Source organism: Larus michahellis, chromosome 8 (genome assembly GCF_964199755.1).
Source record: "Larus michahellis chromosome 8, bLarMic1.1, whole genome shotgun sequence".
Classification (NCBI taxonomy): Eukaryota; Metazoa; Chordata; class Aves; order Charadriiformes; family Laridae; genus Larus; species Larus michahellis.
Window position 1 is genome coordinate 37,387,447 of NC_133903.1, and position 17,294 is coordinate 37,404,740.

Here is a 17,294-nt window from a genome sequence, read left to right on the forward strand (position 1 = left end):
CTGTTTTAGGCAACTTCTTGCATCCAAATTAGGTGCAGAGCACATTGTTTCACCCCTCATCTACTGTTGGCCTCTTATCCAAAAAGTGGAGCACACCCCATTCCCTCATCCACCAGCTAATGCAGAATGTTCCCCGTTATGGGAAAGATGCATTTGGTCATATGATAGGACATGTGTGGAGTCCTAATTACATGACCAGGCATGCAAACATCATGCAACAACACAAGGCATTTTTGGCAGAAGCAAAGAGGGCAGCAACTCACAAGTAAGAGTAGTTGTTCTGGAAGACTCTGAGGTAGGGTTTTCCCTGCTTTTTAAAGGTTAGGAGCCTAAATTTCCTATACTGCTAGTAGATGGTAATTAATTTCAGACACTGCAGTATTAACTACAGAATGCAAAAATGCTTCTGTAGAACTCTGACTTGCTGCTGGCTCTGCAATCACATCAATCATTTTGGTTTACACGCGAGCCACATAAGATTAAGACACGCTTCATCTGCTGTGCACTGGCCACTCAGACAGCAAACATTTGGGGATGCTTCCACAGTTTCTTACTTCTAACGAATCTCATCTACAAGTGAAGGAGAGAGAACGTGCGTCTCGGAGCTCGCGGTGATGTGGGCCGGGCTGCCGCGGAGCAGGCTGCAGTGCCCCCGGGCTGCGCTCACGTGTGTCCTCAGCAAAGAGCACGAGGCCTGAAAACGCAGCCCAGGACCAGCCAGGAATAAGACCACCCAACAGCTGGATTACTCTCGCAGCAAGGCTCAGATATCACAACCAGAGACGTTACTGCTTAATAGTCAACAAAATACAATTTGCAGGGCAAAGCAACTGATAGTTACTACTTCAGAGCTGTATATTGTTGCATGAAGAGAGGCTAAAATTGCTCTTTATGATAAAGTTAACGGTGTACAGTTTGTAAGTTAGTTATAACAACACCTCAAGCATTTCTACAAAACTTAATTTAATATTCCAACTCATTAAAAATCCTATTATAGAAACCACTTACAGGCTTTATAAACGCATTTTTATATTATTAGGGAAGGATGTTAATAAAGAACAATTTGAATGCAAAATGCACATGTAGAGTAAGTTGCTTATAGTAAAACTAGCTAAATGAATTTTGCTGTCAGCAAACCTCCCGACTACTTTCTACGTCTGAGTTACAAATGGACTATGTTTTTGTGTACTTAGACCTTTTTCTCATAGAAAGAGTGTACCAGAGAATTCCAGCAACTGAGATAATAGCACAAGCATTGGCCGTAATCCCCCTTCGAGGACCAAAATATCCCAGAGCCGGCAATGACAAGCATGTGCAGTTGATTATGGAAGTGATGTAACTCGCATCCCTAGAAATTTCTCTCTCAAGCTATAACAATTCTTTAATAGTGAAAATGAGAAACAATATTGAATCTTAGGACAAGGCTCTACTGTAGCTCTGGTGGAAATTAAGTTTTGATCTACTTAGAATGCTATTTGTTATGCTTAGCTTCTAAATAAGCTAGTGTTTTATTATTTTTATTGACTACCACATTGTGACATTGTGTGGTGATGTACCAGCAAAATTTTTCATTTAAAGAATGACCTAAAAGTGAGCATGTTTCATCTATGTAACTGATTTTTAAATGAGGCAATAGACTAACAGTGATTAATGAATGATTTATCATCAGAATAGAAACCAATAACATTTTACATCATCTGTATTCTTCCCTAGCATTAGTTGTAGTTGCTATTCATAGCATGTAAATTTTAGAAGCCTATAATATTTGAATCTTATATGACATATTTTTATCCTTGTGTTTTAAATTTTGTGCACTAACAGGTTCAAGTAGGTAGCATTTTAAATCTTTATAAATAACAAAATTTGTTGTTTGCAATAACACTTAAAATGTTAATCTGCAGATCCCTGTCTTAATGAATTACTAGTGTTTTCTATGTACAAAATAAATGCAAAAGGTCAGTTTATTATCCCCCAAAACTACTGTGAAGTCATCAGAGAATTAATTCTGTTATTCTGCTGAAACTGCATGCAATCACCGAGGTTCATATGGGTGAAGTGTTATTAAGTTCTGCTCACTGACACATACCGCAATACACAAAATAAGAGCTAAGAAGTGCAGACCATTGAAATTACTCCTACATGCATTCAGATTGTTTTTTTTTTAAAACAAGCTTTTCAGATACTTCGGCAGCAGCTCTGTAGATGCAGCTGATCCTCCATTGCTGCTCCCTCATTTTACTTGCACCTCTCTCTAGAAGTGCCCCTGCGAGTACAGTGGTGACCCACAGATAGCCCCTGTATGGCGGGAGCCACATTGGTGTTTTACACTTGGTTGTGAACAGGCCGTCAGGGCCAGAGAGAGGGAATGAGAACTTGCTCCATCTCCCATGGCAGCAGGAATTGTAGAGTCATAGACTGGTTAGAGTTGGAAGGGACCTTAAAGATCACCTAGGTCCCACCCCCCTGCCCTGGGCAGGGACACCAACCACTAGACCAGGCTGCTCAAAGCCCCATCCAGCCTGGCCTTGAACACTTCCAGGGATGGGGCATCCACAGCTTCTCTGGGCAACCTGTTCCAGTGCCTCACCACCCTCACAGTAAAGAATTTCTTCCTTATACCCAGTCTAAATCTCTGCTTTTTCAGTTTAAAACCACTACCCCTCGTCCTATCGCTCCACTCCCTGATAAAGAGTCCCTCCCCATCTTCCCTGTAGGCCCCCTTTAGGTACTGGGAGGCTGCTATAAGGTCTCCCTGGAGCCTTCTCTTCTCCAGGCTGGACAACCCCAACTCCCTCAGCCTGTCCTCACAGGGGAGGTAGGGGTGGGAAAGGATGCGAAGGGGTGGGGAGCCGGGGCTGCAGGCACCCAGGCAAGGCAGGCAGTGAGATATATAGTTATTACTACGCTGTTGACTGTGAAAATACCGTACCAGACAGCAAGAGCCACAGAGCTGCTCAGGGTAGTGTGACAGGCACCCTTTCCCTAGGTAAACTCTGGGCAAAGCCAGACCAGGCTGGGCAGGCTGCAGTGGTTTAAACAAACTTTGGGAAGTCAGGATTGTATTTCATACACCTATGCTGTTTCAGCATCCTCTAGTGCATTTGCTCATGACCCATTCATTTATCACAGCAATAGGTCTCACATTTACCAGTATGGAGGACTTAAAAAGAACAGGGTTTTTTTTTGTTCTTTTCAATATCTGTTCCATTGATGCTGCCCTTGTGGGCTTTCTACTGCTGTACCTCGCTCCCAATGCAAATGTCATCATCAGGTAAAAATAAACTTTAAGACTACCTAAAAGACTACCTAACAAAGTAGCTTTGTTTGCCTTTAGCAATTTAATATAGCTTCAGCATAAAAGTTTGCCCACATGTGGATGAAAAAGCTTCAGTGCATCTGTGTGCACTCCGGAGCTGACTTTTCTCTCCTCTGGGCCCATGGGCTGAACTGATTTAAAGGTGCCTGATCATCTTTTAAGTACATAGCCACAAAGTTCAGCTGCTGCTTTGTGATTAAATCTTAGCTCAAAAGCCAGAAAGCTGAAGTGGCGGCACCGAGCCCACAACCAAAGTGCCTTTAGCAGTTCTTTTGTATGGAGACCGTTGACACAGAGTCCAGGAAAAAACGGTAGAAAAATGTAGTTATAATGTAATTATGACCACGCTCCTACGTTTTTGTAAATGCCTGATATTTAAGCAAAATAACAACTATTCATTCATTACCAGAACTTGCTAATGTAAGCCAAAAGCAGATTGAAACGTTGGGCGTTTTTCAAGCCACAGATGTTAGGTTATCTCAGGAAAACAACAGCAGGTTCTGAGGCAGAATGCTGAACTTTTCCGCCGTATCTGCTGTGCTATCAAATAGGCTGTCGTGATCCCAGTTCTTACTGTGATGTGCCAACAAAACTGGTTTTATATCACTTCTAAGAGTTCCATAACAGGATGTTATTCACTGCTAACGTATTTTGGTTCATATAAATGCAGAAAGAATCTGTGACAGGTCATAGTGCATCACCCCGTTATTTTTAGTCTGTGTACATAATTTACCTTGTTCATTGCTACAGGGGCTCCACAGCTGATTCAGGGCTGTGATAGAGGCTCAAATCAAGTTAGAGAAAAAGAGCATTAACATTACAATCTGTACAAAGTACAAACCAGAAAACTCAGATTCAATTTGGGGGATGAGAGTAGGCTGGAGATGCTTCACCTGCTCCTAATAATGTCATGAGTGCTATGCAACCAGATACGTTAGATAAGGATTTCCTGCTTTAATGGTGAGCATAAATAAAGAGGACCAGTGCTCTGATGATGCAAAATGGCATAGCTCTGTTGAAATAATGGAGCTACAATGAGCTAGTAGAGTGTCTGGAGACAGTTTAAAGATACTGTTTTCATGAAACTTGGCAGGACCGCTCAAATCAGTGAGATGAGAAAGGGCTGGCAAATAATCAGAAAAGGTTTCGCCTGTCAAAATTCAAAGCTTCCATTTCTGGGTTTTCTGAAAAGCAAAGGACGGGCAAATGGGTTATCTTTTCTCCCTCTTTAATTCAACCAGTTACATAGCCAAGCAGTAGACTTACCACATCTTGACATGACAGTTAATCGTTTCTTCTTTCGTGACACTGATATATTAAATATTGGGAATCAGGTTTTATTTACTGCTCTCACTTTCTGTAATCCAATCAAATGAGTCTTCCCAGCTGCCCTTAAAGCAAAGTAAATCTTCTTTTCTAAACCATTCGTAAACAAATCCTCAGTGTTCATTGTCAGATCTAAGCTAGGAGGTATTTTATGTGACCACAAGCAGATCACTGTCAACAAAAAAATTAGATCTTAGATCACAAAATACTTTCAAGCATATTTCAACAGACAAGTATACATGAACATTACATTTTTTGAAACAGAGAAATCCTACCATCCTGTCCATGTAGTATATTCCAGTTATGTAGATGAAATGGTGCTCTAGGGACGCTACAATATATAATTAATAATTACCACATTTCTGTCCTCCTCAAAATCATGTTCCTTCCCATGAAATCAGACCTACTTCCTGATCAAGCTACTGTTCTGCTTGAAAAAATAAGATGCAAAGTATCATAAACAGTAATGAATAACTTAAACTCTTGCTTTGCATATCCATAATGCTCTGGCTCCGAGGATCTCAGATCATGCTTCATAAACTTTAATTGAGCTGCCTATATCCCTATGACATAGGAAAAGATTACTTCCTGTGTTTTATAGCTAAATGATAGGAAGAGAAATACAGAGGCAAATCCTGCCCTCAAGCAAATGGTCACAGAGGGTCTCCTCATTGCCTTACCAGTAGAGCGCCACTCTGCAGCAGTACTCTGAATTTATTTTATAGGTAAGGAACAGGAGGAAGACGCTCTAGCTTGCAATGCTAAGGAGCTGGGCTCTTCTTGAGGCACCCAGGGGAAGCAAACAGGAGCCTCGTGAAGCAGGAGGCAGAGGTTCTGCAGCTGCGTCCTCTCCTGCGCTGCCAGCGGGCAGCAGACCCACACCGTTGTGGTACCTGCAACTCGGCGGTCTGAAGGCTAGGAGCTTCCCTTCTGCTTCTCCATGTGGATTAGCAGACAGCACGCGAGAGGCTACAAACACACCTCTGGTCTTAAGTAACTTTAAAATTCCCGTTTCCGTATTTTTAAAGTTCTCCCCAACACAAGTGAAATAAGGAATATACATGGAAGCTAACTCTACTGTCTTGAAATTAAGATTTCCAGGGTGAGCCAAAGATTACAGCTTTTCTTTTACATAGCTTCACATTTCCCATGTCTTAGGCGGTTTCAGAGACTGTACCATAAGCACAGGCAAATGACAAGTTCATGGTTTTCCATGGTTTTCTAGGTTAACTCATTACTTACATTGTTCTTATTGTCCTTATTGTTGTACTTGTTGTCATTGCTCTGTTTGTGGCACCTGTGGGTGACCTACAGACCTCCCTTCCAGAACCCTCTGTCATTCTGCATGTGCAAAAGTGCAGTAGACACCTTATGTGCAATACAGCCACTGCAAATGGAGAAGTCATTTGCATAAAAAAAAGAAGTAGGTAGCACAATTATCTGCTGACAGAGGCTAACTTTTTAAATGCACATGAAGTAGAAACCCACTGTAGATAAGTTTAACAACTGGTGTTGGCAGGGTTCTCGCAGCGGTCACCCTTCTCTCTGCTGTCCAAGACATCGTTATCAACCAAGTCCCGCTTCCACTTCATGAATACTCCTGTCATTGCTGGGAGGACGGGACAAGGCTGGATATGAAACAGGATGCCCAAGTCCTCATTTATTATTCAAATTTCAGTACTACATAAGCTGAGCTGAGCTGAGCAACTTAACAACAAAAGGATGATCTTGCACCACAGGATGGCATTAAGTAGCCATAAGAAACAAGTAACGGCTTCACTGAGACAACAGCATTGTTCTATTTAAGCCAAAGCATAAGTCTCAAACAGGTATAATCAAGAGTAACAAGACAAGTGTGACAAACAGCAGGACACAAAGCATTTTACTAGGGAAAAAAGGGCATGATTTGATTAGTAATTTTCAAGACAAATGACTGACAGTGGTTTTAGCTGCCTCTCATAGAAAGGCACTAAAAATATTTTTACTCAATTAACATTGGTTTTGTTTCTTACTGAATGCTCTGGTTTGTATTTCCAAATGTGTGGGGCAATATCCTTGCTTCTACAGCAGGTACTTTTGTTTCCTGTTGGTTAAGCTATAGAGAAACGAAAAGCCCCGACCTCACCAGGAGAAACCCCCTGCCTTTCCTGTTCTGCTCACAGCAACATCATCTCCTCTTCAGGCATTCCTTCCTTAGCAGAGAATCCACTGATGCAATCACGTTATTTTGAGCCACTCCTTAGAGATGGCTGCTCCTCCAGCTCTTTGCTGGTCCTACCCTGCCAAGCCAGGGGTGGTGCGGGGCCCAGCGGTGGCCATGAGCTGCAGGATGCTCCTCGCTTTCCCGCAGCATCAGCACCTGTTCCCAGGACAAGGTGCGTGGCCTATACGTACCGCCTATATGTAGCGCTCTGGAGATGCTGCATCGGGGATGAACGGACTAAATTTCAACAGAAGAGCTGGAAAAAAAAGAGTGTCTACCCTGAGGTTTCAGCCCTTGCCTTACAGCTGGCTGCAGCTGTGTAACTTCCCTGCACCGCATTTGTGTGAGTCCAACAGATCCAGCTCCCCGCGGGGCTGGTTGGTGCCGCATCTAAGTGGGGCCTGAAGCTTGGCAGGGCTTCTGCGAGGGACACCCTTAACATGCCAGTTAAGAGGCCAAACACTCTCTGTTTACAGGGTTGCTTTCGATTGCATTAATTGCTAGTCTATAATTGCTAGAACTGTGTTGAACTGCCGGACGTTGGGAGCGTTCCCACACTAGAAACAGCAGCATCGTAACACATTTTTGTGCAGTGCAGTTATACCCAGTAGCCCATCCAAATTGCTGTGTGACAGCCGTAGCCCAGCCTCCCCACACGGGTGATTCAGAAAAGGCTCCTGAATGACCATAAACTTACTGTATCTCCCCATTCCTAAGAAAGAACTACATTTGAAACTGGCTTTTTAGGATTCTTATTACACTATTTATTCCGCCATTATTGGAGATCAATACCTCTTCAAAGGGAAGATTTCTATGAATGGCCAGAGTAATATTTTAACTCTAAATAAATTACTTGGCATTCCAATTTGTCCTGAATCCTCCAGAGTTCCCCGAGGTCACATACTGCCAGGCTGGAGCAATCTCTCTGACTGACTCTGTCTGCAAAAGCAGCAGGCAGGGCAGCAGGGCAGGTGTGAGCTCCAGGTCGCTCCCGTTCATTACGGCAGAAGGCTTCTTAACCTGGGGAAACAGGCGTTCCGTGCTGCTGATCTCATTTTCCCGGCATGCGCATGATAAGCGGCAAGGCAGATGAACTCTTAAGAAACAAAGATACTTTTAAAATGCAAATGCTTCCAGTAACTCAGAATAAGGACAGGGAAATATGGAAAATATAGGCTATATAAGCGGAATTGTTCTGACACAAAGAAACATTTAGCAAGACTTTCCATAAGGCAGCTGCAGCTCTGTGAAGTCAGCAGAATTGTAAAATGACAACATCCAGTGTTTATTGTTTATAATTAGTGATTTCTCTCTCCACTTCAACTTCAGTGGCCATATTACTATGTAGGAAGCCAGCACAATTATCCTAATTTATGGATATTTTGAAAACTATCTTCTCCTAGAGATTATAATTCAAAATTATTTTTGTGTGTGTGTGTATATTTAAAGGTGGTCACATTATGGGTAGAATGTATAATATTGACAAATAAGAGCCCTTCCCTGTAGGTGTAACTAAACATTTTTGTGGAAAGAAAGTTTCTCATTCTTTATGTTTTTAAAGAATAGATTACATAGCTGCTCAATGACGTGAAGTGCAAAATTGAGCATGCAACCTTCTGGTGGGCTCATCAAGTAGGAGGTCAGGCTAGCCCGGCAATTAAAGACAACACACCAAGAAACATCTGGACACCTCTGTACCTCTTCTGTAGAGAGAAAGAGCTCAGAAAGTGCTCACGGTTGACTGGAAGAATCAGCATGTTAGAGCATGCCACCATGTGGAGTTGGGACAGTTTGGGCTCAGAGACAGGAGCACAAGGAGCTACACCTCCGCACGAGGCAGCAGGTTTCATCCCAAGCTGGGAAGCCCGTTTGTGACACTGGTGTGACACTGCTGGGAAAACACTCAGCAAACCAGTTTTGTTTTATACAAAGTTCTGCTTTTCAGTCTTTCTCTTTTCATATCAGACTGCTTCAAAACCTAAAATGTAAAAATTCCCTATGAAATGAAGCAGCTGGGAGGAATACTTTGCACATGAACAAGACGTTTCATTTCAATGAAAACAAGACGCCTGCTAGTTTTGACCTTTCTACCCTTTTACAATAGGAACCCATACCATGCTGAGAAAAGCCACTTCATAGCTAAAAACCAAAATTAAAAAGCTTTTCCTTTCAAATATCAAAAGAGGTTGAGGGGTTTTTTTGGTTGTTTTCACCTGTTTTAGCCACAAAGAAGGTCAGGTTCTGCCCACTGGGAAATCCTTTCTGGTTTGATGACAAGTCGGGCTGGGAGCGGGAGGCTGTGCTGGGTGGGTGACCCCGGTACCGGCAGTGGGAATTGTCACCGAACACCATGAAACTGTTGTGCTCCTTTTTGACAGCGATTCCTACGCTCAGTTAGAAAACGTCTGAGATGGTGTTTGATGAAAGGCCGTGATCTCGTGACAGATAGACCATTATTGCAGCGGCTAATTACCCTTTGCTGATTCCTGGACAATGAGATTAGCATCAATGAGTCTGGGGAAATCTATCGGGGACACAAAGGGACACAAAAGACAAACAATGGGAATTAAATCCCTTGGTTAAACAGAGCAGTGAGACACTTTTCATGAGGCAGAGTGAAGTCAGGGTGTTCCTCCACCTCCCTGCCACCAGCAGAGATGGGGAGGAAAGATACGGATAAATAACAGCTCCTTTGGCACTGGGTAGGCGCTGGGTGCTGTACAGACAGGATCCCTCGGTAGCCGCTGTCAGTCTGGGCTCAGCTGCCCGTGCTGTGTCCTGACCACGGGCATGACTTGGGGACAGCCCAGCAACTTCGCTTTGGGCAGACCTTCGATGGAGCGACACCGAAATAACCAACTCGGTGCCGGGGGATTAGCGTATCCCAGTCAACAACGGCTCTTAGGCTCCCGAAGCTAGAGGAATTTGAGCATATACACTTAAAGATAATTATATGCCTACAAAATCAGGTCTTAAGACAGAAAAATGGGGTGACATTTTTAGAAGCGCTCGGCAGTGATAAACTTCGCTTGTATTGAGGTCAATGGGATTTCTTTCCACATGTCTTAAGTGGGAACTGAATTAGGTCAGTGCCAAAGTGCTTTTGTAAATCAGACCTGGGTGGTAAGCAAGTAGGTACAGTGTGTTCCTTGCCTTTAATGACAGCTTAGGGACATCTCCTCTGATGCAGTGCAGCATGAAGTCCCTCTTGATGACAAAGATGACACTTTTTATGTCTAAAAAACCAAGCTAATTGTATATATAAGTGCATAAAAAACCCCAACATTTGAAGTGTTCTTAATAGGTTACAAAATTAGATATTTGAAATTTTAAGAAAAGATGGAACATATCTATTTCAGTCTCCTCTTTAGAAATTCCCCATCCAATTAGGAAAAAAGTGCATCTGTGCTAAGAACAAGAATAAAACGGCCATCTTTCAGGAGAACAGTCCATTTGCAGTGGAGAATTATTAACCACTAAGAAGTCAGGAAGGTTCACAAGAGAAGAGTTTCCAAATCCTTACCCCTAGCAATAATCTTCTGGTAACGTTACACCAAAGTAAGGGATAGGAAACGAGGAAAATCCTTAGAAAAAAAGGATGATTTATGAAAAGATTAGACACACAAGTGTGTGTTGAATATGCATGCACAATTGCATGCTTAATTTGCACACCCAATTATTGCCATTGTGCATAAAATTGAATAATTACCCATGAAAATAACTGATTATGGTTATTTACTTCCATAATGACTTGATTTGCACATACAATCATGGTAATTAGGCACACAAATTAGTCATCACACAATTGCATGCCTAACCTTATTAAGAATCCGAATCAATGCATTTATTTTAAATTGCATTTGTCCAATTCTGTTGTACTATGATTTTTGTTATAGCTGGGTGGGAACTGACGTCCGTACCGGGGACCAGCTTCCCATCGCGCCTCTGTCCTGGTGTCACCCTTCAGGCATCAGCAGAGCCCGCAGAATGGCCCCATGCACGGCGCTCGGCTCCTACACAAACGACGAAGGAAGTGCCATAATAAGTGAAAAAGATATCAGCCAAAATGTGACAAGAATTTGGGAACAGCATACAGTTTTAAAGTAGTTACTTTCAATGCAGGAATGAGGTAAATAATTAAAAAAAACCCAAAACGCCTCAAGCATTTGTGGGGAGGAAATGAAAAATATAGAGGAAACAATACTTTGGTGATGCTTTTCAGGCTTAAAACTTTTACAATTTTTAAGTACTTTGTAATCAGTTAGCATGATGTTTCTGAAAATCCAGAGAAACTACTGCTTCCATTTTATAGGCAAAGCCAGTTAAGAATGGAGATGTTAAATGCCCAGGCCTGCATCAGTTCTCTGCTGCACTCCCAGAAATAAAATCCAATTTCAGCTCCCAGATTTGTGATTTCACTTATTAGTCTAAATGTCTTCCCCTTGTAGATGTCCTGTCTCCAGGTGCAGTAGGTGAGGATACCTTTATTAACTTTTCTATAAATCACATTTTGCTAGGAAACATAATAAAAGCCTGGGGAATTAGTCAATAAAATAGTGCTGCTTCTCTATCACTTAATAAATGCCTGGGTCCTGCAGTTGAAACTTGGTATGCTTTCTAATTAAAAAGAACAAATATGAGAAAAATACTGGCAACTTGAAATATTGAGCTGTTTCGTGTTTGTTATTGGAGCCTTCTTGAGTACAATTTTCTAATAATTGGACCAGATGGACAAGAAAAAAAAAATTAGCATGACAGTTTAAATTGAGTATATTACTATATAGAAAGGATCACGCGTGACAGATCTGTGAATTTCCTTACATAAATCACTAAAAGCCTTACTGTGTCTGTGCATATAATCTATACTTTTTCCCCTATGAGTTTTGAGTTAATGCCAAGGTAGTTAGTGCTGGAAGAAATATAGGGGTTAAAACATTTTGTCCTGAATGTATCTTTTTTTTGTTGTTGTTAATTATGTGCCTTAATTTAGTTCTTGCTTAATGCACTTTAGAATGAATTGTATTTCTTGTAATTGCTTTATTATTACTTGACATTAGACCTTATGTTAAGCAATCAAAATGGTATGGCAGGATGAAAAGGAGGGAAGATGATCAAGATAACAGCGAAGATGAGTTTGCATCTGTAAAGCAATCACACAGTCCCCAACTGCCAGAAATGTTGTAGGATTAACATTACACTTTCTCTAGATTATGTCCTATATCAAAGAGAAAAGAAGAAAAGAAAGAATTCCCCAAGCGAGCAGCTATTTGGTTTCTGAAAGTTTTGCTTTGAGTACTTGCAGGTGGGATCTACTGTCAGCCTGACTCTTCTCTGCTGCTTTGCAAAGAAACCCACCACGTCTGGGGAGACGCGGCCCTGGGCCGGGGGTGGCCCACGATGCTGCAAGAGCCACCTGCTTCTGCAGGTGCACACGCACGACGGACATGCCCTCAGAAATCAGTGGCAAAAATGCGTTAATAAAACTGGTTAATGCCGTGATACAAGAGCTCTCTCCAAATCCCTTAAAATATTAGGTGTCAAAACATGCCAGAAAAATATAGTACCTTTGCAACAAAAGCCCATTAGTATTTTATAGGCAGTAAGAACCTTAAGACTCTCCTATCTTAAATCCTAGGGAAAGCCATTTAATAGAAATAACTCAGGACTTCCAAAGTAAATGTTAACACCTCTTGCTAGCTTAATTCTTTCACAAGGCTATTTTTATAAATCACAAGTAAATGATGGTTGATAATGTAATTGCAACCAGTCTGAAGTTAGGACGCACAAGGCAAACACAACCCCAGGAGGGGTTTTAACTTTAAACCATTCGTTCTGCAGCGCGTGGTCCCGCTGTAGCCTGACAGAGTATTGATTTGACGTGCCGATCAAGTGCTAGTCCCACACATGCAAAAAATTATTTATTTACATGCATAAGGCTACTTTAAAAAAAAATAAATCTGTATATTTCATGCTGCTGAGGGGGTATTTGTTTAGTTGATGTAATATTTTCCATAATGATTTCTGATTACCAAAATGCATAGTACAAATGGTAATCAGTGTCCCTTTCAAAGCAAATGCTGCTGCTAAGTACCTCCTATGAGTTTAATCACAGTGTGCAATTCGCACCGTAATGTGTTATAATTGCCCCCTACAAAGTTGGTCCTATTTCATTTTAATATCACTGGACTAACTACTGAAACTCAACATGAGTTCCTTGAATGCTGCATTCTTCATTGAGAATTTTACATACATAATTAATCTCAAATAAGAGTACCATAAAAAGGTGAGGATTTTTTAAGAAACGCCTTGGTTTTTAATAGCTGTAAAATCAGTAGTGGCACTTTGGAAAGTTCACCCTGTTGGACACTTTACTCTGAGATCCAGTCTGATTGCCATTTCCTTCAGATAATTGTGCCTATTCTTTTGTCAAGGAAAAGGTCCATACTGATGCAGGAGAAAGCTCTGTATTTTGCTGTTTTCTAACATCAGGCAGTTTACCCTCATTTTCATGCACCTACAAGCAGCATTCACACTGAGATGAGATGATAACTCTTAAGTTACTTCTTAGAGGCAATTGTTGAAAGTACCCAGGGATATAAGCTGCAGAAGAACATAATGCTGCACAGTTATTTTGAGCCAAAGATCTGAAAGAGCGACTGGAGGTGGAGCATGCAACTCACCTGCTGCCAAAGCCTATGCAACCCACCTCTAATTTTTATAGCAGTGTTTGCGTGGTCACCTAGCTAATGCAATTATTCATTATGAATACCTTTTTGGCTACTTGTGAGTTATTTGTGAGCCAGCCTTTGGGTTTTCCGAGTCAATAAGAGTGCTATTCAAAATATTTGAGTATTCCCCCAATGTTTCCCATTGGCCAAATTGCCAGATCATCTGCCCACAACATGAGACACATTTGGGGTGACCGAGCCCTGCCGCAGCCAGGGGGGCCTGGCTTCGTCACAGCCCATGGGGAGACCATCCTGGGAGCCATCTCCGCTAGGGCCTGCCATGGGGAGTTGTCACCAAGGGTTAACGAGAGCACCGGGTGGACGACGAGCCAAAACCAACTTAACTTAACCTTCCTGGCTGTTTGCGATTGGCATTTTTTTGAGTGAAGGTTTTAACCTGAGGAGAAGCAAACAACAGAGCGTCCTCATCAAGACGGGTCACCAGAGCACAACACGCTGCCTATTTACCTGCCTTGGGGACTGAAACCCGGCGTAAGGCGTCATGTCAGCTTTCCGCCAGCTGCTAGTTCAGCTCGGGCAGTCAAAGGCACGGTGAGGCACGGGTCATGGCACTGGGAATGCCTCTTGCCCTGCTGACACCAGGCCTGCTACGAGTGATACAATCACTTTAATTACACTGATTGCATCAATCAGAGCTGCTGGTGAAATTACCGAGGTGAGCTGTGGCCTGGGATGAAACATTTTTTAATAAAACTGATGTACTGTTCCCACACTTTAGGTCTGTCCCTGACCTCCTGAAGGGAATTACCTGCGCACTGCCGAGCCGGGAGTTCCCACCTCCTCATTAACTGCAGCTCCTGTTGGTCCCCTAACGAGGGCTCGCTCCGGAGCCCCGCCAGCCCCAGCAGCACACAGCCCTGGGTACATTCCCCTCACCAGGCCGCCCTTGCAGTCCTGGGATGGACACGGCATCTGCCCACCAGCCCCTGGCTGCTCACTGCTGCCAAGCATCCCACGCCAGGCACAAACCCGGAGTGTGTCCAGCCTCTCCTGGCTTCTGGAACCAGCTTTTGCCCAGAATGCCACATCTCGGTCCATTTTTCTCGAATGTGGCACACAAGGGTAACCTAACATGAACAGAGAGGAGAGGCACAAAAAGCCCCCAAGCTTTGAGTAGCTGATGTTAATGTGTAGGGCTGCTGACAAGTTGTTTGGCCGCAGTGCCTAGAGTGATGGCTAGAAGGGACAGCACATGAGGAGCACAGATGTTAGTTTTTGCTTGCCTGTCTGCTACCTCCATCGTTTCCCAAAACCTAAAAAACGCACCATCAGGCATTTCTTTGAGCCTTCATCGCTTGGCTTCTAAGAGGCAAAATGACCAGATCAGGGTGACCGATGGCACCCAAAAGCGGGCTGCCCCCAAAGTCAGCCTGGGACGTGTGACACAAGTCCTTGCTACTTGCCCTGCCGCTTCCATGATGTTTTCCTTCTATCAACTTCTGTCTCCTCACTTCTCATTCTGTCCTCTTTAACCACTTCTCCTTATCCCCTTGCCCTGCAACACTGAGCAACCAGAAAGGGCAGTTTGAAGCCACAGACTCCAACTTTAATACATGGGTCTTAGGCTAGTACCAAAATTGTGTGCAGTATCTGGCCTGTTTTCTTTCTTCCCTCCCACCAGACAGATTTATCCCAGAGACAGCATGTTCCTTCTCATCTTTTTCCTCTCCCTCCCTATCTTAATTCTGGATTTTTGTTGTATAAAGAAAAAAAAAACCAAACAGACAGAGAACTTGTGCAACCAAACCTCCTGCTCCAAACCATTTCGATCAGTTAATGCTATCTTGAAAAGCATTTGCCGATGTCAAACCCAACAACTGAAAATATTCTGTGCAGCTCAATGAATAGGAAACAAGATGTCCGTATATTTTAAAAGGTAAAAATGAATCTGAGACGTATAATACTGTGTACTTATTCTAACCTTTCACAGTAGATGAAAATAATGGCATTTATCAAAAAGGAGATGCGGCATTGATAAAGCACAATTCAACTGATCTTGACTGTATCGTCTTGAACCATTAATTGTTATCAGGGTTTTTTTTCTGGGCCCTTCCCCAGCCCTTCCATTGTACCAGCACGCCATGCCCCGTGCGGGTGTAAGACGCAGAGTTCAGACTTCTTCTTTCGTGGAAGTTGCTTTGGCGTTTCAGGTGAGCATGGGGGGTGCAAGGGACCCGGCAATACACCGTACACATGCAAGGAAAGTGCACAGAGAGGACGTTTACATGAGTAATGACTGAAAGACCTTTCATTGCTGAAGCCTCTAAAAACCTGGAACCACACACAAATGTGCCAGTTTTCTATTTTAAGAAAGCATTAATTCAAAATGTAGCTCTGCAAATTCCAGACCCAAGGACTATTTCAGATGTGAACTTCATAACAGATCTTCCAAAGCTATTATAACCACTGTCAGGGAGCATTCATGTTTTCAGAAGTAATTAAGGCAGAAATTCTTGGGTGTATCATGCCAAGGTCCTCTGAAGATTGTTCCCTGAGCTGCATTGTTTGGGGGGGGGGGAAGACAGGAAAAAACAAAAAAAAGGCAGTGTGAATGGTAATTACTCAAAAGCAGTACAGAATAAAGCTACAGTAAATTCCTTCACAGTTGAACTCAACTGTTTAACACATGAAAACTCTAATTGACAATTCTGTACCAAAGTGTAAATTTGTCAGGGAAGGATACGCAACAAGTTTTTTGGGCTTTGTTTCTTTTTCTCCTTGTACATCATAGTGAGTGCTGTTGTGATTTGGATCTATTACTTCTGAATATTGCATGAAGCTGACAAGCACTTGTCATTTAAAGACCACATGGAGGCATTTAGTTTTCCATTTAGACATAATAACACATTATGCAAATAAGCTTGCCAAGGAAAGCTGGAGGCTTACACGAAATAAACTGTCAAACACCAGTTGCTAATAAATGAACATTTCTTTATAGATTGTCTTAATTTGGGCAACTGGAAAATAAGCGTAGCTGCATGGATAGACAATCTTTCAATATGAAATTCTGCGGATCGCGTGGAGCAGAAATCTTCCCAGAAAATTAATGTTCCTTGCCTCGACGAAGTTAAACAAACAGAGGGAACTTTACACAACCCTGTAAAATATTTACACTACATTGCACGAAACAAGAAAGGTTTTGAAATCGGGTGCCCGCGTGGCAGATGCCAACGGGGGGGCTTTGCCATGACGGGGACATGAGCGGGGTGCCTCCCGCCGGGGCTCACCCCGGGCTGCAGGCACCCCCTGCCAGCATCCCCCTGCGTCCCCCCAAAGGGACACCAACGCCACGCAGCCCCGCAGCACTGCCTGGGGCTGGTACACTCCCTTTCAAGCAGGCATAGCTTTCCTCATAGCTTTTCTCTGTGCCATATGCGGAATTCAAGAGTACTTGCCAGGAGAGCTCAGGCTAGCTTGGTAATGAGGGAGCAATGTAGAGTATTTAAGATAAACAAGCTGAAACACAGGCAGCTCACATCAGTAACGGTCCCAGTCTTTCACGTGCAGGTAGGAAGCCAGCTCAGAGCTGCTTACGTGAACGTTTACCATAACTGAACACAGACAGACCTCTTAAGACAACTCTCATCAACCCCTATGGCAGGAAAACCAAATTTTAACTAGAGGTTACCAGGAGTCAAATAAGGGGTTTTTGTTAGAGTGAACTGCTTCCCCTCGGCCTGATAACATTAATTCAAATTTG